A 20,454-nucleotide genomic window follows, 5' to 3' on the forward strand; every position below is an offset into this window, starting at 1 on the left:
ATACCTGTTGATGGCTGTATAACTACGTACAATTTACTCTTGGCTGCCCCACTTGAATACAACATTATTTTCTTTCACTAGAAACGACACCAACAACTGAGACCACAACCAGCACTACATCAGGTTAGTAACAACTATCAATCTTGTTAGCTTTTCCTTTAGGACTCTGTGCTTTGTTTAGTGAAGCTCTATATAGCACCCTCTTCAGGAATATTTGTTCATTGCTTTATTCCAAAAATGTAGATTCTCACCACGAAAATGTAGATTAAACTACCGAATTAAGGAGGCCTTTTAGTGCTGAATGCCTGCAAAAATTTAAAAAAGAGCATTGAGTCTGGCACCTTTCAGTAGACATAGATAAGGATTTTCACTTTTATAGATAAGGTCTCTTCCCTTCGCCTCTTCCACTATTCCGGGAGTTTTTGATCATTGCAACGCTGTTAAACTGTTTTGTTTCAGCTCAAAGATTTTTCAAAAATGGATCAACGAATAACGGTATTAGAAATAATGGTATTAAGTAGACCTTGCGGTCATTGGAAAACGGTTGATCTTCCAGGAAATCTGTAACTGGTGTATAGAGAGAACAGGATTATTTGTGATGGCCCTGAAATATTCAGCTGCTGATTGACAAGGAAAAAGTAATGCAGCCGTATAGTATGGCCGCATGCTTTATACACTGATGAAGAAAATGACAACTTGTAAAACGTTTTCTTAAATGTGCCAGCTCATTAATTCCTGTTGATGGCTCAAGAACTGCGTACAAATTCCTCTTGGCTGTCCACTTGAATACATCATTCTTTTCTTTCACTAGAAACGACACCAACAACTGAGATCACCACCAGCACTACATCAGGTTAGTAACATCATCTATCAATCTTGTTAGCTTTTCCTTTAGGACTCTGCTTTGTTTTGTGAAGCTCTATATAGCACCCTCTTCAGGAACATTTGATCATTGCTTTATTCCAAAAATGTAGATTCTCACCACGAAAATGTAGATTCAACTACTGAATTAAGGAGGCCTTTTGGTGCTGATTGCCTGCAATAATTTAAAAAAAGAGCATTGAGACTGGCACCTTTCAGTGGACATGGATAAGGATTTTTACTTTTATAGAATAGGTCTCTTCCCTTCACCTCTTCCACTATTCCGGGAGGCTTAGGTCATGGCAACGCTGTGAAACAGTTTTGTTTCTGCTCATTGATTTTTCCAAAATTGATCAACGAAGGAGTTTAGAACTTTCCTTGAAAAATCACAATGTCTTTTCATAATTTCGGGCCAATTGGTAAATGACAAAGCAAAATTTGCTTCTAAATGTCTTTGTCTTTGGCACGAGCAATGAACATTGTTAAAATTCAGCCCAATCTCAGGAAAATGTGCAGTGTCGTACTGAAATTGATTGGTGACTTTTGCAATTCAATTTGTAAATGTTTTTCTATTTGCTCTCCAGTAACAACACCAACAACATCTTTGACAACTGGTACAACTGAGTCCACCTCCAGTTCCACAACAGGTGAGTCAAACCACTTTCAATAAACATTGGCAAATCAAAGACAATGAGCCAACATTGCTAACATCAGCTTTGTGACTTACTTCTTGCATATTTGCTTACATTATTGGCATAAATTGTGCAAATATACATGTTAAAATGTCAATGTTTGGCTCATAACAATTTGACCAAATTATGACACAATTTCAATATAGTCTGGATTTGTGGAGGAAATGAGTTGGTGTTTTCTGCTTCTCATTTTCTTTGGGCATTCCGTAGCAAAAAACAAAACCATGATTATAATGAACACATTTTACGCAAGTTGAGGATCATGTATCAATGGGACATATGAACAAACATGCTTACCCATAGTGCACACATTCCATACTATTAGAAGTTATGGTATTAAGTAGACCTTGCGGTCATTGGAAAACGGTTGATCTTCCAGGAAATCTGCAACTGGTGTATAGAGAGAACAGGATTATTTGTGATGGCACAGAAATATTCAGCAGCTGATTGATCAAAAGTATATTTTGCCCGGCCAATTTTTCTACAAAGGAAAAAAATGCTCTCTGTTAAACATTTTAATAAAGGTGCTAGCATATGAATTCCTGCTGATGGTTTCCTGACTACCAGCAGTTAGCTGTATATCAATACCTCTTGGCTGTCTTGGTTGAATATTGCATTATTTTCTTTCAGTAGTAACACCAACAACTACATCAACAACTGAGACCACTACCAGTACTACATCAGGTTAGTGACAATATGTTTCAGATAATTGTAGGAAAGGCACACATAACAGGTACATATAATCTCCATGCACACAACACACATGGAATAAATCAATCTGAAGTCTCTGTTTCTTTGAGGAAAGAGTTGCACCAGCTGTGGCACTTTACTGCTCCTTATGTTCTAATGTTCTGATCAGTAGTTCTTAGAATACTTGCTGAGCTTCCACAAAATCTGAACTTGGTACATTAAGAAATTGAAAATTTTGTGATGGCCTGAAATATTCAGCTGCTGATTGACCAGGAAATAGTAATGCAGCCGTATAGTATGGCCTCACTCCTTATTCAATTCATCGGTGAAGTGACGGGGAAGTGGCCGGGGACGGCACCGGAGACCCACCTAGTGGAGGTGGTGAAATAGGCGAGCTGGGCGCTGAACTCCTTGGAGAGGCCGCGAGGGACACAGTCTGTTTTTGCTGAGCAGTTTATCTTCGCTTACATTAGTAAGAAGTAACCAATCTATATAGTAAAACATTTTTATAAAATGTGCCAGCTCATGAATTCCTGTTGATGGCTTTATAACTGTGTAACAATTCCTCTTGGCTGCCCCACTTAAATACAGCATTATTTTCTTTCACTAGAAACGACACCAACAACTGAGACCACCACCAGCACTACTTCAGGTTAGTAACATCACCTATCATTCTTGTTAGATTTTACTTTTGGACTCTGTGCTTTGTTTAGTGAAGCTCTATATAGCACCCTCTTCAGGAACATTTGTTAATTGCTTTATTCCAAAAATGTAGTTTCTCACCACGTAAATTTAGAAGCTACTGCCAAATTAAGGAGGCTCTTTGGAGCTGGTAGCCCACTATAATTTTTGAAAGAGCATTCAGGCAGGAACGTTTCAGTAAACATGGATAAGAATTTTCACTTTTATAGAAATAGTCTCTTCCCTTCGCCTCTCCCACTATTCCGGGAGTTTTTGGTCATGGCAACGCTGTGAAACAGATATGTTTCTGATCAATGATTTTTCCAAAATGGATCAATGAAGGAGTTTAGATCTTTCTTTAAAATATCACAATGTCTTTTCATAATTTCGGTCCAATTGATAAACGACGAAGCAAAATTTGCTTCTAAATGTCTTTGTCTTTGGCACGAGCAATGAACATTGTTAAAATTCAGCCCAATCTCAGGAAAATGTGCAGTGTCGTACTGAAATTGATTGGTGACTTTTGCAATTCAATTTGTAAATGCTTTTCTATTTGCTCTCCAGGAACAACACCAACAACATCTTTGACAACTGGCTCAACTGAGTCCACCACCAGTTCCACAACAGGTGAGTCAAACCACTTTTAGTAAACATTGGCTAATCTTTAGACAATGGGGCAACATTTCTAACATCAGCACTGTGGCTCCATTCTTTTATCTTCGCTCACATTATGGGCATGAATCGTGAAACTGTACTGCTAGTAATAATGGCGTAAAGAAGACCATACACTGTATGGAAGACGTGTTTCGATACGCAGGGATATCCGCAATCGATGTGTCGTGATTGTTCGAGATGGCAGGGAAATATTAATATGCTAATTGACAGAGATAAATAAATTTAGCAGCATACTATGTCCTCCTACGTTTTTCTACGATGAAGGAAATATCAAGTGTAACATGTTTTATTAAAAGGTGCCAGTTGATAAATTCTTGTTGAAGGATTCAAAACTGCATAACAATTCCTCTTGTTTGTCTCGGTGGAACATAACATTTTTTTATTTCACTAGAAATAACTCCATCAACATCTGGGACCACCACTACATCAGGTCAGTATCATCCTCTGTTAAAAACCTGGGGGGATCACAGGCAGAGAAAGGGAGAACGTGCAATCCCAGCCTAGACAGCACCCGAGGTCAGGATAGAATACAAATCCCTAACACTATGAGGCTGCAGCTCTTCCAGCTGCACATCTGTGCCAACTCAATCTTTCTAAACGCCTGATCAGCTGCAATTTCTGAAAGACAAGGAAAAAGTAATTCAGACGTATAGTATGGCAAACGCTTTATTCAATGATGAAGAAAAGGACAACTGATAAAAGGTTTTAATAAAATGTGCCAGCCCATGAATACCTGTTGATGGCTGTATAACTACGTACAATTTACTCTTGGCTGCCCCACTTGAATACAACATTATTTTCTTTCACTAGAAACGACACCAACAACTGAGACCACAACCAGCACTACATCAGGTTAGTAACAACTATCAATCTTGTTAGCTTTTCCTTTAGGACTCTGTGCTTTGTTTAGTGAAGCTCTATATAGCACCCTCTTCAGGAATATTTGTTCATTGCTTTATTCCAAAAATGTAGATTCTCACCACGAAAATGTAGATTAAACTACCGAATTAAGGAGGCCTTTTAGTGCTGAATGCCTGCAAAAATTTAAAAAAGAGCATTGAGTCTGGCACCTTTCAGTAGACATAGATAAGGATTTTCACTTTTATAGATAAGGTCTCTTCCCTTCGCCTCTTCCACTATTCCGGGAGTTTTTGATCATTGCAACGCTGTTAAACTGTTTTGTTTCAGCTCAAAGATTTTTCAAAAATGGATCAACGAATAACGGTATTAGAAATAATGGTATTAAGTAGACCTTGCGGTCATTGGAAAACGGTTGATCTTCCAGGAAATCTGTAACTGGTGTATAGAGAGAACAGGATTATTTGTGATGGCCCTGAAATATTCAGCTGCTGATTGACAAGGAAAAAGTAATGCAGCCGTATAGTATGGCCGCATGCTTTATACACTGATGAAGAAAATGACAACTTGTAAAACGTTTTCTTAAATGTGCCAGCTCATTAATTCCTGTTGATGGCTCAAGAACTGCGTACAAATTCCTCTTGGCTGTCCACTTGAATACATCATTCTTTTCTTTCACTAGAAACGACACCAACAACTGAGATCACCACCAGCACTACATCAGGTTAGTAACATCATCTATCAATCTTGTTAGCTTTTCCTTTAGGACTCTGCTTTGTTTTGTGAAGCTCTATATAGCACCCTCTTCAGGAACATTTGATCATTGCTTTATTCCAAAAATGTAGATTCTCACCACGAAAATGTAGATTCAACTACTGAATTAAGGAGGCCTTTTGGTGCTGATTGCCTGCAATAATTTAAAAAAAGAGCATTGAGACTGGCACCTTTCAGTGGACATGGATAAGGATTTTTACTTTTATAGAATAGGTCTCTTCCCTTCACCTCTTCCACTATTCCGGGAGGCTTAGGTCATGGCAACGCTGTGAAACAGTTTTGTTTCTGCTCATTGATTTTTCCAAAATTGATCAACGAAGGAGTTTAGAACTTTCCTTGAAAAATCACAATGTCTTTTCATAATTTCGGGCCAATTGGTAAATGACAAAGCAAAATTTGCTTCTAAATGTCTTTGTCTTTGGCACGAGCAATGAACATTGTTAAAATTCAGCCCAATCTCAGGAAAATGTGCAGTGTCGTACTGAAATTGATTGGTGACTTTTGCAATTCAATTTGTAAATGTTTTTCTATTTGCTCTCCAGTAACAACACCAACAACATCTTTGACAACTGGTACAACTGAGTCCACCTCCAGTTCCACAACAGGTGAGTCAAACCACTTTCAATAAACATTGGCAAATCAAAGACAATGAGCCAACATTGCTAACATCAGCTTTGTGACTTACTTCTTGCATATTTGCTTACATTATTGGCATAAATTGTGCAAATATACATGTTAAAATGTCAATGTTTGGCTCATAACAATTTGACCAAATTATGACACAATTTCAATATAGTCTGGATTTGTGGAGGAAATGAGTTGGTGTTTTCTGCTTCTCATTTTCTTTGGGCATTCCGTAGCAAAAAACAAAACCATGATTATAATGAACACATTTTACGCAAGTTGAGGATCATGTATCAATGGGACATATGAACAAACATGCTTACCCATAGTGCACACATTCCATACTATTAGAAGTTATGGTATTAAGTAGACCTTGCGGTCATTGGAAAACGGTTGATCTTCCAGGAAATCTGCAACTGGTGTATAGAGAGAACAGGATTATTTGTGATGGCACAGAAATATTCAGCAGCTGATTGATCAAAAGTATATTTTGCCCGGCCAATTTTTCTACAAAGGAAAAAAATGCTCTCTGTTAAACATTTTAATAAAGGTGCTAGCATATGAATTCCTGCTGATGGTTTCCTGACTACCAGCAGTTAGCTGTATATCAATACCTCTTGGCTGTCTTGGTTGAATATTGCATTATTTTCTTTCAGTAGTAACACCAACAACTACATCAACAACTGAGACCACTACCAGTACTACATCAGGTTAGTGACAATATGTTTCAGATAATTGTAGGAAAGGCACACATAACAGGTACATATAATCTCCATGCACACAACACACATGGAATAAATCAATCTGAAGTCTCTGTTTCTTTGAGGAAAGAGTTGCACCAGCTGTGGCACTTTACTGCTCCTTATGTTCTAATGTTCTGATCAGTAGTTCTTAGAATACTTGCTGAGCTTCCACAAAATCTGAACTTGGTACATTAAGAAATTGAAAATGTTTGTGATGGCCTGAAATATTCAGCTGCTGATTGACCAGGAAATAGTAATGCAGCCGTATAGTATGGCCTCACTCCTTATTCAATTCATCGGTGAAGTGACGGGGAAGTGGCCGGGGACGGCACCGGAGACCCACCTAGTGGAGGTGGTGAAATAGGCGAGCTGGGCGCTGAACTCCTTGGAGAGGCCGCGAGGGACACAGTCTGTTTTTGCTGAGCAGTTTATCTTCGCTTACATTAGTAAGCAGTAACCAATCTATATAGTAAAACATTTTTATAAAATGTGCCAGCTCATGAATTGCTGTTGATGGCTTTATAACTGTGTAACAATTCCTCTTGGCTGCCCCACTTAAATACAGCATTATTTTCTTTCACTAGAAACGACACCAACAACTGAGACCACCACCAGCACTACTTCAGGTTAGTAACATCACCTATCATTCTTGTTAGATTTTACTTTTGGACTCTGTGCTTTGTTTAGTGAAGCTCTATATAGCACCCTCTTCAGGAACATTTGTTATTGCTTTATTCCAAAAATGTAGTTTCTCACCACGTAAATTTAGAAGCTACTGCCAAATTAAGGAGGCTCTTTGGAGCTGGTAGCCCACTATAATTTTTGAAAGAGCATTCAGGCAGGAACGTTTCAGTAAACATGGATAAGAATTTTCACTTTTATAGAAATAGTCTCTTCCCTTCGCCTCTCCCACTATTCCGGGAGTTTTGGTCATGGCAACGCTGTGAAACAGATCTGTTTCTGAACAATGATGTTTCCAAAATGGACAAATGAAGGAGTGTAGATCATTCTTTAAAAAATCACCATGTCTTTTCATAATTTCGGTCCAATTGATAAACGACGAAGCAAAATTTGCTTCTAAATGTCTTTGTCTTTGGCACGAGCAATGAACATTGTTATTCAGCCCAATCTCAGCCCAAATCTCAGGAAAATGTGCAGTGTCGTACTGAAATTGATTGGTGACTTTTGCAATTCAATTTGTAAATGCTTTTCTATTTGCTCTCCAGGAACAACACCAACAACATCTTTGACAACTGGCTCAACTGAGTCCACCACCAGTTCCACAACAGGTGAGTCAAACCACTTTTAGTAAACATTGGCTAATCTTTAGACAATGGGGCAACATTTCTAACATCAGCACTGTGGCTCCATTCTTTTATCTTCGCTCACATTATGGGCATGAATCGTGAAACTGTACTGCTAGTAATAATGGCGTAAAGAAGACCATACACTGTATGGAAGACGTGTTTCGATACGCAGGGATATCCGCAATCGATGTGTCGTGATTGTTCGAGATGGCAGGGAAATATTAATATGCTAATTGACAGAGATAAATAAATTTAGCAGCATACTATGTCCTCCTACGTTTTTCTACGATGAAGGAAATATCAAGTGTAACATGTTTTATTAAAAGGTGCCAGTTGATAAATTCTTGTTGAAGGATTCAAAACTGCATAACAATTCCTCTTGTTTGTCTCGGTGGAACATAACATTTTTTTATTTCACTAGAAATAACTCCATCAACATCTGGGACCACCACTACATCAGGTCAGTATCATCCTCTGTTAAAAACCTGGGGGGATCACAGGCAGAGAAAGGGAGAACGTGCAATCCCAGCCTAGACAGCACCCGAGGTCAGGATAGAATACAAATCCCTAACACTATGAGGCTGCAGCTCTTCCAGCTGCACATCTGTGCCAACTCAATCTTTCTAAACGCCTGATCAGCTGCAATTTCTGAAAGACAAGGAAAAAGTAATTCAGACGTATAGTATGGCAAACGCTTTATTCAATGATGAAGAAAAGGACAACTGATAAAAGGTTTTAATAAAATGTGCCAGCCCATGAATACCTGTTGATGGCTGTATAACTACGTACAATTTACTCTTGGCTGCCCCACTTGAATACAACATTATTTTCTTTCACTAGAAACGACACCAACAACTGAGATCACAACCAGCACTACATCAGGTTAGTAACAACTATCAATCTTGTTAGCTTTTCCTTTAGGACTCTGTGCTTTGTTTAGTGAAGCTCTATATAGCACCCTCTTCAGGAATATTTGTTCATTGCTTTATTCCAAAAATGTAGATTCTCACCACGAAAATGTAGATTAAACTACCGAATTAAGGAGGCCTTTTAGTGCTGAATGCCTGCAAAAATTTAAAAAAGAGCATTGAGTCTGGCACCTTTCAGTAGACATAGATAAGGATTTTCACTTTTATAGATAAGGTCTCTTCCCTTCGCCTCTTCCACTATTCCGGGAGTTTTTGATCATTGCAACGCTGTTAAACTGTTTTGTTTCAGCTCAAAGATTTTTCAAAAATGGATCAACGAATAACGGTATTAGAAATAATGGTATTAAGTAGACCTTGCGGTCATTGGAAAACGGTTGATCTTCCAGGAAATCTGTAACTGGTGTATAGAGAGAACAGGATTATTTGTGATGGCCCTGAAATATTCAGCTGCTGATTGACAAGGAAAAAGTAATGCAGCCGTATAGTATGGCCGCATGCTTTATACACTGATGAAGAAAATGACAACTTGTAAAACGTTTTCTTAAATGTGCCAGCTCATTAATTCCTGTTGATGGCTCAAGAACTGCGTACAAATTCCTCTTGGCTGTCCACTTGAATACATCATTCTTTTCTTTCACTAGAAACGACACCAACAACTGAGATCACCACCAGCACTACATCAGGTTAGTAACATCATCTATCAATCTTGTTAGCTTTTCCTTTAGGACTCTGCTTTGTTTTGTGAAGCTCTATATAGCACCCTCTTCAGGAACATTTGATCATTGCTTTATTCCAAAAATGTAGATTCTCACCACGAAAATGTAGATTCAACTACTGAATTAAGGAGGCCTTTTGGTGCTGATTGCCTGCAATAATTTAAAAAAAGAGCATTGAGACTGGCACCTTTCAGTGGACATGGATAAGGATTTTTACTTTTATAGAATAGGTCTCTTCCCTTCACCTCTTCCACTATTCCGGGAGGCTTAGGTCATGGCAACGCTGTGAAACAGTTTTGTTTCTGCTCATTGATTTTTCCAAAATTGATCAACGAAGGAGTTTAGAACTTTCCTTGAAAAATCACAATGTCTTTTCATAATTTCGGGCCAATTGGTAAATGACAAAGCAAAATTTGCTTCTAAATGTCTTTGTCTTTGGCACGAGCAATGAACATTGTTAAAATTCAGCCCAATCTCAGGAAAATGTGCAGTGTCGTACTGAAATTGATTGGTGACTTTTGCAATTCAATTTGTAAATGTTTTTCTATTTGCTCTCCAGTAACAACACCAACAACATCTTTGACAACTGGTACAACTGAGTCCACCTCCAGTTCCACAACAGGTGAGTCAAACCACTTTCAATAAACATTGGCAAATCAAAGACAATGAGCCAACATTGCTAACATCAGCTTTGTGACTTACTTCTTGCATATTTGCTTACATTATTGGCATAAATTGTGCAAATATACATGTTAAAATGTCAATGTTTGGCTCATAACAATTTGACCAAATTATGACACAATTTCAATATAGTCTGGATTTGTGGAGGAAATGAGTTGGTGTTTTCTGCTTCTCATTTTCTTTGGGCATTCCGTAGCAAAAAACAAAACCATGATTATAATGAACACATTTTACGCAAGTTGAGGATCATGTATCAATGGGACATATGAAAAAACATGCTTACCCATAGTGCACACATTCCATACTATTAGAAGTTATGGTATTAAGTAGACCTTGCGGTCATTGGGAAACGGTTGATCTTCCAGGAAATCTGCAACTGGTGTATAGAGAGAACAGGATTATTTGTGATGGCACAGAAATATTCAGCAGCTGATTGATCAAAAGTATATTTTGCCCGGCCAATTTTTCTACGAAGGAAAAAAATGCTCTCTGTTAAACATTTTAATAAAGGTGCTAGCATATGAATTCCTGCTGATGGTTTCCTGACTACCAGCAGTTAGCTGTATATCAATACCTCTTGTCTGTCTTGGTTGAATATTGCATTATTTTCTTTCAGTAGTAACACCAACAACTACATCAACAACTGAGACCACTACCAGTACTACATCAGGTTAGTGACAATATATTTCAGATAATTGTAGGAAAGGCACACATAACAGGTACATATAATCTCCATGCACACAACACACATGGAATAAATCAATCTGAAGTCTCTGGTGCTTTGAGGAAAGAGTTGCACCAGCTGTGGCACTTTACTGCTCCTTATGTTCTAATGTTCTGATCAGTAGTTCTTAGAATACTTGCTGAGCTTCCACAAAATCTGAACTTGGTACATTAAGAAATTGAAAATTTTTGTGATGGCCTGAAATATTCAGCTGCTGATTGACCAGGAAATAGTAATGCAGCCGTATAGTATGGCCTCACTCCTTATTCAATTCATCGGTGAAGTGACGGGGAAGTGGCCGGGGACGGCACCGGAGACCCACCTAGTGGAGGTGGTGAAATAGGCGAGCTGGGCGCTGAACTCCTTGGAGAGGCCGCGAGGGACACAGTCTGTTTTTGCTGAGCAGTTTATCTTCGCTTACATTAGTAAGAAGTAACCAATCTATATAGTAAAACATTTTTATAAAATGTGCCAGCTCATGAATTCCTGTTGATGGCTTTATAACTGTGTAACAATTCCTCTTGGCTGCCCCACTTAAATACAGCATTATTTTCTTTCACTAGAAACGACACCAACAACTGAGACCACCACCAGCACTACTTCAGGTTAGTAACATCACCTATCATTCTTGTTAGATTTTACTTTTGGACTCTGTGCTTTGTTTAGTGAAGCTCTATATAGCACCCTCTTCAGGAACATTTGTTCATTGCTTTATTCCAAAAATGTAGTTTCTCACCACGTAAATTTAGAAGCTACTGCCAAATTAAGGAGGCTCTTTGGAGCTGGTAGCCCACTATAATTTTTGAAAGAGCATTCAGGCAGGAACGTTTCAGTAAACATGGATAAGAATTTTCACTTTTATAGAAATAGTCTCTTCCCTTCGCCTCTCCCACTATTCCGGGAGTTTTTGGTCATGGCAACGCTGTGAAACAGATATGTTTCTGATCAATGATTTTTCCAAAATGGATCAATGAAGGAGTTTAGATCTTTCTTTAAAATATCACAATGTCTTTTCATAATTTCGGTCCAATTGATAAACGACGAAGCAAAATTTGCTTCTAAATGTCTTTGTCTTTGGCACGAGCAATGAACATTGTTAAAATTCAGCCCAATCTCAGGAAAATGTGCAGTGTCGTACTGAAATTGATTGGTGACTTTTGCAATTCAATTTGTAAATGCTTTTCTATTTGCTCTCCAGGAACAACACCAACAACATCTTTGACAACTGGCTCAACTGAGTCCACCACCAGTTCCACAACAGGTGAGTCAAACCACTTTAGTAAACATTGGCTAATCTTTAGACAATGGGCAACATTTCTAACATCAGCACTGTGGCTCCATTCTTTTATCTTCGCTTACATTATGGGCATGAATCGTGAAAATGTACATGCTAGTAATAATGGCGTAAAGAAGACCATACACTGTATGGAAGACGTTTTTCGATAGTTCAGGGATATCCGTGGATCGATATAAGTCGTGATTGTTCGAGATGGCAGGGAAATATTAATATGCTAATTGACAGAGATAAATAAATTTAGCAGCATACTATGATCCTCCTACGTTTTTCTACGATGAAGGAAATATCAAGTGTAACATGTTTTATTAAAAGGTGCCAGTTGATAAATTCTTGTTGAAGGATTCAAAACTGCATAACAATTCCTCAATTTTGTCTCGGTGGAACATAACATTTTTTTATTTCACTAGAAAAACTCCATCAACATCTGGGACCACCACTACATCAGGTCAGTATCATCCTCTGAGAAAACCTGGGGGGATCACAGGCAGTGATGGTGAGAACAGAAATATTCAGCCGCTGATTGAGCACGGCTCTGGAAAAGTATATTTTGCCCTGCCATTAACACTATGAGGCTGCAGCTCTTCCAGCTGCCATCTGTGCCAAAACATTTTTCTTAAGTGTGCCAGCATATGAATTTCTGAAAGTTTCCTGACTATCAATATTTAGCTGTATAGTATGGCAAACGCTTGCTGTCAATGATGAAGAAAAGGACAACTGATTTCTTTTTTAATAAAATGTGCCAGCCCATGAATACAACAACTGGCTGTGTACCACTACGTACAGTTTACTCTTGGCTGCCCCACTTGAATATTTCATTATTTTTGTAGGAAAAGACACGACAACAACGACTGAGACCATCTCCATGACACACACATCAGGTTAGTAACACTATCAATCTTGTTAGCTTTTCCTTTAGGACTCTGTGCTTTGCCCCAGCTGAAGCTCTATATAGCACCCTCTTCCTTATGTTCATTGCTTTATTTCAAAAATGTAGATTCTCACCACGAAAACTGTAGATTAAACTACCGAATTAAATCTGCCTTTTAGTGCTTAATGCCTGCAAAATTGTTTGTGAGCATTGAGCCCTGAAATATTCAGCTGCTGACATAGACAAGGATTTTCACTTTTATAGATAAGGTCTCTTCCCTTCGCCTCTTCCACTATTCCGGGAGTTTTTGATCATTGCAACGCTGTTAAACTGTTTTGTTTCAGCTCAAAGATTTTTCAAAAATGGATCAACGAATAAAGTATTAGAGATAATGGTATTAAGTAGACCTTGCGGTCATTGGAAAATTTGATCTTCCAGGAAATCTGTACTGGTGTATAGAGAGAACAGGATTATTTGTGATGGCCCTGAAATATTCAGCTGCTGATTGACAAGGAAAAAGTAATGCAGCCGTATAGTATGGCCGCATGCTTTATACACTGATGAAGAAAATGACAACTTGTAAAACGTTTTCTGAATGTGCCAGCTCATTAATTCCTGTTGATGGCTTCTTTTCTATTTGCTCAAATTCCCTTGGCTGTCCACTTGAATACATCATTCTTTTCTTTCACTAGAAACGACACCAACAACTGAGATCACCACCAGCACTACATCAGGTTAGTAACATCATCTATCAATCTTGTTAGCTTTTCCTTTAGGACTCTGCTTTGGCTAATCTTTAGACAATGCTTTATTCCAAAACTCTTGCATTCAAATCTGTCAATTTGCTTACAGGGAAGCTCTATATAGCACCCTCTTCAGGAACATTTGATCATTGCTTTATTCCAAAAATGTAGATTCTCACCACGAAAATGTAGATTCAACTACTGAATTAAGGAGGCCTTTTGGTGATGATTGCCTGCAATAATTTAAAAAAAGAGCATTGAGACTGGCACCTTTCAATGGACATGGATAAGGATTTTTACTTTTATAGAATAGGTCTCTTTCCTTCACCTCTTCCACTATTCGGGAGGCTTAGGTCATGGCAACGCTGTGAAACAGTTTTGTTTCTGCTCATTGATTTTCCAAAATTGATCAACGAAGGAGTTTAGAAGAACTTTCCTTGAGCATCACACTATCTTTTCATAATTTCGGGCCAATGAAGAAATGACAAAGCAAAAAATTGTTTTCTAAATGTCTTTGTCTCTTTGGCATAAATGAACATTGTTGAAAATTCAGCCCAATCTCAGGAAAATGTGCAGTGTCGTACTGAAATTGATTGTGACTTTTGGTTCAATTTGTAAATTTTTTTTTATTGCTCTCCAGTAACAACTCCAATCAACATCTTTGACAACTGGTACATCACTGAGTCCACCTCCTCTGTCCAAACAGGTGAGGGAACCAGGCATAAACAAAGGGATGAAACATTGCTAACAGCTTCCAGACCTACTTCTTGCATTTGAGGTATTGGCATAATTGTGCAAAATACATGTTAAAATGTCAATGTTTGGCTCATAACAATTCCACCAAATTATGACACATCTTCAACTATAATCTGGATTTGTAAATGAGTTGGTGTTTCAGCTGCTCATTTTCTTTGGGCATTCCGTAGAAAAAACAAAACCATGATTATAATGTACACAGTATGGCAAGTTGAGGATCATGTATCAATGGGATGAACAAAAATGCTTACCCATAGTGCACACATTAAATACTATTAGAAGTTATGGTATTAAGTGACCTTGCGGTCATTGAAAACGGTTGATCTTCCAGGAAATCTGTAACTGGTGTATAGAGAGAACAATTTATTTGTGATGGCTTGGCTTCAGCAGCTGATTGATCACAAAGTTATTTTGCCCGGCCAATTTTTCTACGAAGGACAAAAAAACTCTGTTAAACCACATACCAGCACTATGAATCTGGTGAGTAACATCTATCCAGCAGTTAGCTGCTTTTCCTTTACCTCTTGTGCTTGTTTAGTGAAGCTCTATTGCACCCTCTTCAGGAATATTTTTCATTTCAGTCCAAAAATGTTAGACTCACCACGAAAATACTACATCAACAACTGAATAGTACTACATCAGGTTAGTGACAATATGTTTCAGATAATTGTAGGAAAGGCACACATAACCTTTCCATGCTGACAACACACAAAAATAAATCAATCTGAAGTCTCTGAGTCTTGAGGATTTCAGTAGACACCAGCTGTGGCACTTTTTTCCTTTTGTTCTAAGGTTCTGATCAGTTCCCTTCGAATCTTCCAGCTTCCACAAAAGTTTTTGGTCATTAAACGCTGAAAACTGTTTTGTTTGGCCTGAAATATTTTTGCAATTGACCAGGAAATAGTAATGCAGCCGTATTAGGCCTAATGGTATTAAGTAGATCTTGAAGTCATTGGAAAACGGTTGATCTTCCAGCAAAGACGCAACTGGTGTATAGAGAGAACAGGATTATTTGTGATGGCACTCCTTTATTCAGCTGCTGATTGATCAAAGTATATTTTTTGCCCAGAGCAGTTTATATTCTATTACAAGAGTAAAATAACCATCTATGTAAAACATTTTAATTAAATGTGCCAGCATATGAATTCCTGCTGATGGCCTGACTACCAATCCTTGCTGTATACATTCCTCATTCCTCTTGGCCCACTGGTTGAATATTGCATTATTTTCTTTCACTAGAAACACCAACAACTACATCAACAACTGAGACCACTGTTGAGTACTACATCAGGTTAGTGACAATATATTTCAGACACTTGTAGGAAAGGCACACATAACAGCGAGTACCATGTAATCTCCATGCACACAACACCCACGAAACAATTCAATCTTGAAGACTCTGTGCTTTGTGAGTGAAGCTCTATATAGCCCCCTCTGTGGCACATTTGTTAATTGCTTATCCAAAAATGTAGTTTCTCACCAGTAATTTAGAAGCTACTGCCAGCTTAAGGAGGCTCTTTGGAGCTGGTAGCCCACTAAGATTTTTGAAAGAGCATTCAGGCAGGAACGTTTCAGTAAACATGGATAAGGATTTTCACTTTTATAGAAATAGTTTCTTCCCTTCCCCTCTTCCACTATTCCGGGAGTTTTTGGTCATGGCAACGCTGTGAAACAGATATGTTTCTGATCAATGATTTTTCCAAAATGGATCAATGAAGGAGTTTAGATCTTTCTTAAAATATCACAATGTCTTTTCATAATTTCGGTCCATTTGATAAACGACGAAGCAAAATTTGCTTCATTTCTAAATGTCCTTTGTCTTTGGCACGAGCAATGAACATTGTTAAAATTCAGCCCAATCTCAGGAAAATGTGCAGTGTCGTACTGAAATTGATTGGTGACTTTTGCAATTCAATTTGTAAATGCTTTTCTATTTGCTCTCCAGGAACAACACCAACAACATCTTTGACAACTGGCTCAACTGAGTCCACCACCAGTTCCACAACAGGTGAGTCAAACCACTTTTAGTAAACATTGGCTAATCTTTAGACAATGGGGCAACATTTCTAACATCAGCACTGTGGCTCCATTCTTTTATCTTCGCTCACATTATGGGCATGAATCGTGAAACTGTACTGCTAGTAATAATGGCGTAAAGAAGACCATACACTGTATGGAAGACGTGTTTCGATACGCAGGGATATCCGCAATCGATGTGTCGTGATTGTTCGAGATGGCAGGGAAATATTAATATGCTAATTGACAGAGATAAATAAATTTAGCAGCATACTATGTCCTCCTACGTTTTTCTACGATGAAGGAAATATCAAGTGTAACATGTTTTATTAAAAGGTGCCAGTTGATAAATTCTTGTTGAAGGATTCAAAACTGCATAACAATTCCTCTTGTTTGTCTCGGTGGAACATAACATTTTTTTTATTTCACTAGAAATAACTCCATCAACATCTGGGACCACCACTACATCAGGTCAGTATCATCCTCTGTTAAAAACTTGGGGGGATCACAGGCAGAGAAAGGGAGAACGTGCAATCCCAGCCTAGACAGCACCCGAGGTCAGGATAGAATACAAATCCCTAACACTATGAGGCTGCAGCTCTTCCAGCTGCACATCTGTGCCAACTCAATCTTTCTAAACGCCTGATCAGCTGCAATTTCTGAAAGACAAGGAAAAAGTAATTCAGACGTATAGTATGGCAAACGCTTTATTCAATGATGAAGAAAAGGACAACTGATAAAAGGTTTTAATAAAATGTGCCAGCCCATGAATACCTGTTGATGGCTGTATAACTACGTACAATTTACTCTTGGCTGCCCCACTTGAATACAACATTATTTTCTTTCACTAGAAACGACACCAACAACTGAGACCACAACCAGCACTACATCAGGTTAGTAACATCTATCAATCTTGTTAGCTTTTCCTTTAGGACTCTGTGCTTTGTTTAGTGAAGCTCTATATAGCACCCTCTTCAGGAATATTTGTTCATTGCTTTATTCCAAAAATGTAGATTCTCACCACGAAAATGTAGATTAAACTACCGAATTAAGGAGGCCTTTTAGTGCTGATTGCCTGCAAAAATTTTAAAAAGAGCATTGAGTCTGGCACCTTTCAGTAGACATAGATAAGGATTTTCACTTTTATAGATAAGGTCTCTTCCCTTCGCCTCTTCCACTATTCCGGGAGTTTTTGGTCATTGCAACGCTGTTAAACTGTTTTGTTTCAGCTCAAAGATTTTTCAAAAATGGATCAACGAATAATGGTATTAGAAATAATGGTATTAAGTAGACCTTGCGGTCTTTGGAAGACGGTTGATCTTCCAGGAAATTCGCAACGGGTGTATAGATAGAACAGGATTATTTGTGATGGCACTGAGTTATTCAGTTGAAATACCATCTGTTAAACATTTTAATTAAGTGTGCCAACATATGAATTCCTGCTGATGGTTTCCTGACTACCAATCCTTAGCTGTATACCAATTCCTCTTGGCTGTCTTGGTTGAATATTGCGTTATTTTCTTTCACTAGAAACACCAACAACTACATCAACAACTGAGACCACTACCAGTACTACATCAGGTTAGTGACAATATATTTCAGACACTTGTAGGAAAGGCACACATAACAGCGAGTACATGTAATCTCCATGCACACAACACCCACGGAACAAATCAATCTGAAGTCTCTGGTGCTGTGAGGTAGGAGTTGCCCCAGCTGTGGCACTTTACCTCTCCTTATGTTCTAAATTTCTGATCAGTAGTTCTTAGAATACTTGCTGAGCTTCCACAAAATCTGAAGTTGGTACATTAAGAAATTGAAAGTGATGGCCCTGAAATATTCAGCTGCTGATTGACAAGGAAAAAGTAATGCAGCCGTATAGTATGGCCGCATGCTTTATACACTGATGAAGAAAATGACAACTTGTAAAACGTTTTCATAAAATGTGCCAGCTCATTAATTCCTGTTGATGGCTCAAGAACTGCGTACAAATTCCTCTTGGCTGTCCACTTGAATACAGCATTCTTTTCTTTCACTAGAAACGACACCAACAACTGAGATCACCACCAGCACTACATCAGGTTAGTAACATCATCTATCAATCTTGTTAGCTTTTCCTTTAGGACTCTGCTTTGTTTTGTGAAGCTCTATATAGCACCCTCTTCAGGAACATTTGATCATTGCTTTATTCCAAAAATGTAGATTCTCACCACGAAAATGTAGATTCAACTACTGAATTAAGGAGGCCTTTTGGTGCTGATTGCCTGCAATAATTTAAAAAAAGAGCATTGAGACTGGCACCTTTCAGTGGACATGGATAAGGATTTTTACTTTTATAGAATAGGTCTCTTCCCTTCACCTCTTCCACTATTCCGGGAGGCTTAGGTCATGGCAACGCTGTGAAACAGTTTTGTTTCTGCTCATTGATTTTTCCAAAATTGATCAACGAAGGAGTTTAGAACTTTCCTTGAAAAATCACAATGTCTTTTCATAATTTCGGGCCAATTGGTAAATGACAAAGCAAAATTTGCTTCTAAATGTCTTTGTCTTTGGCACGAGCAATGAACATTGTTAAAATTCAGCCCAATCTCAGGAAAATGTGCAGTGTCGTACTGAAATTGATTGGTGACTTTTGCAATTCAATTTGTAAATGTTTTTCTATTTGCTCTCCAGTAACAACACCAACAACATCTTTGACAACTGGTACAACTGAGTCCACCTCCAGTTCCACAACAGGTGAGTCAAACCACTTTCAATAAACATTGGCAAATCAAAGACAATGAGCCAACATTGCTAACATCAGCTTTGTGACTTACTTCTTGCATATTTGCTTACATTATTGGCATAAATTGTGCAAATATACATGTTAAAATGTCAATGTTTGGCTCATAACAATTTGACCAAATTATGACACAATTTCAATATAGTCTGGATTTGTGGAGGAAATGAGTTGGTGTTTTCTGCTTCTCATTTTCTTTGGGCATTCCGTAGCAAAAAACAAAACCATGATTATAATGAACACATTTTACGCAAGTTGAGGATCATGTATCAATGGGACATATGAACAAACATGCTTACCCATAGTGCACACATTCCATACTATTAGAAGTTATGGTATTAAGTAGACCTTGCGGTCTTTGGTAGACGGTGGATCTACCAGGAAATCCGCAAATGGTGTGTAGAGAGAACAGGTTTATTTGTTATGGCACAGAAATATTCAGCAGCTGATTGATCAAAAGTATATTTTGCCCGGCCAATTTTTCTACGAAGGAAAAAAATGCTCTCTGTTAAACATTTTAATAAAGGTGCTAGCATATGAATTCCTGCTGATGGTTTCCTGACTACCAGCAGTTAGCTGTATATCAATACCTCTTGGCTGTCTTGGTTGAATATTGCATTATTTTCTTTCAGTAGTAACACCAACAACTACATCAACAACTGAGACCACTACCAGTACTACATCAGGTTAGTGACAATATATTTCAGATAATTGTAGGAAAGGCACACATAACAGGTACATATAATCTCCATGCACACAACACACATGGAATAAATCAATCTGAAGTCTCTGTTTCTTTGAGGAAAGAGTTGCACCAGCTGTGGCACTTTACTGCTCCTTATGTTCTAATGTTCTGATCAGTAGTTCTTAGAATACTTGCTGAGCTTCCACAAATTCAGAACTTGGTACATTAAGAAATTGAAAATTTTGTGATGGCCTGAAATATTCAGCTGCTGATTGACCAGGAAATAGTAATGCAGCCGTATAGTATGGCCCCACTCCTTATTCAATTCATCAGTGAAGTGACAGGGAAGTGGCCG

General features: G+C 38.2%; 3 long non-coding RNA genes across 3 annotated transcripts; all 3 read left to right on the forward strand.

Annotated features, from left to right (window-relative positions):
• Positions 1-8,786: 8,786 nt before the first annotated feature.
• Positions 8,787-10,896, forward strand: LOC129708014 (uncharacterized). Its single transcript, XR_008725270.1, has 3 exons — positions 8,787-9,517; positions 10,110-10,172; positions 10,848-10,896. It is a non-coding gene; the product is annotated as an uncharacterized LOC129708014 (long non-coding RNA).
• A 5,668-nt stretch (positions 10,897-16,564) lies between these two features.
• On the forward strand, positions 16,565-17,523 carry LOC129708012 (uncharacterized). The gene is made up of 3 exons (XR_008725268.1): positions 16,565-16,627; positions 17,068-17,106; positions 17,487-17,523. It is a non-coding gene; the product is annotated as an uncharacterized LOC129708012 (long non-coding RNA).
• Positions 17,524-18,674: 1,151 nt separating this feature from the next.
• LOC129708015 (uncharacterized) lies at positions 18,675-20,095 on the forward strand. Its single transcript, XR_008725271.1, has 3 exons — positions 18,675-18,716; positions 19,309-19,371; positions 20,047-20,095. It is a non-coding gene; the product is annotated as an uncharacterized LOC129708015 (long non-coding RNA).
• Positions 20,096-20,454: the final 359 nt, after the last annotated feature.

This window comes from Leucoraja erinacea, chromosome 22, assembly GCF_028641065.1.
Source record: "Leucoraja erinacea ecotype New England chromosome 22, Leri_hhj_1, whole genome shotgun sequence".
Taxonomy (NCBI): Eukaryota; Metazoa; Chordata; class Chondrichthyes; order Rajiformes; family Rajidae; genus Leucoraja; species Leucoraja erinaceus.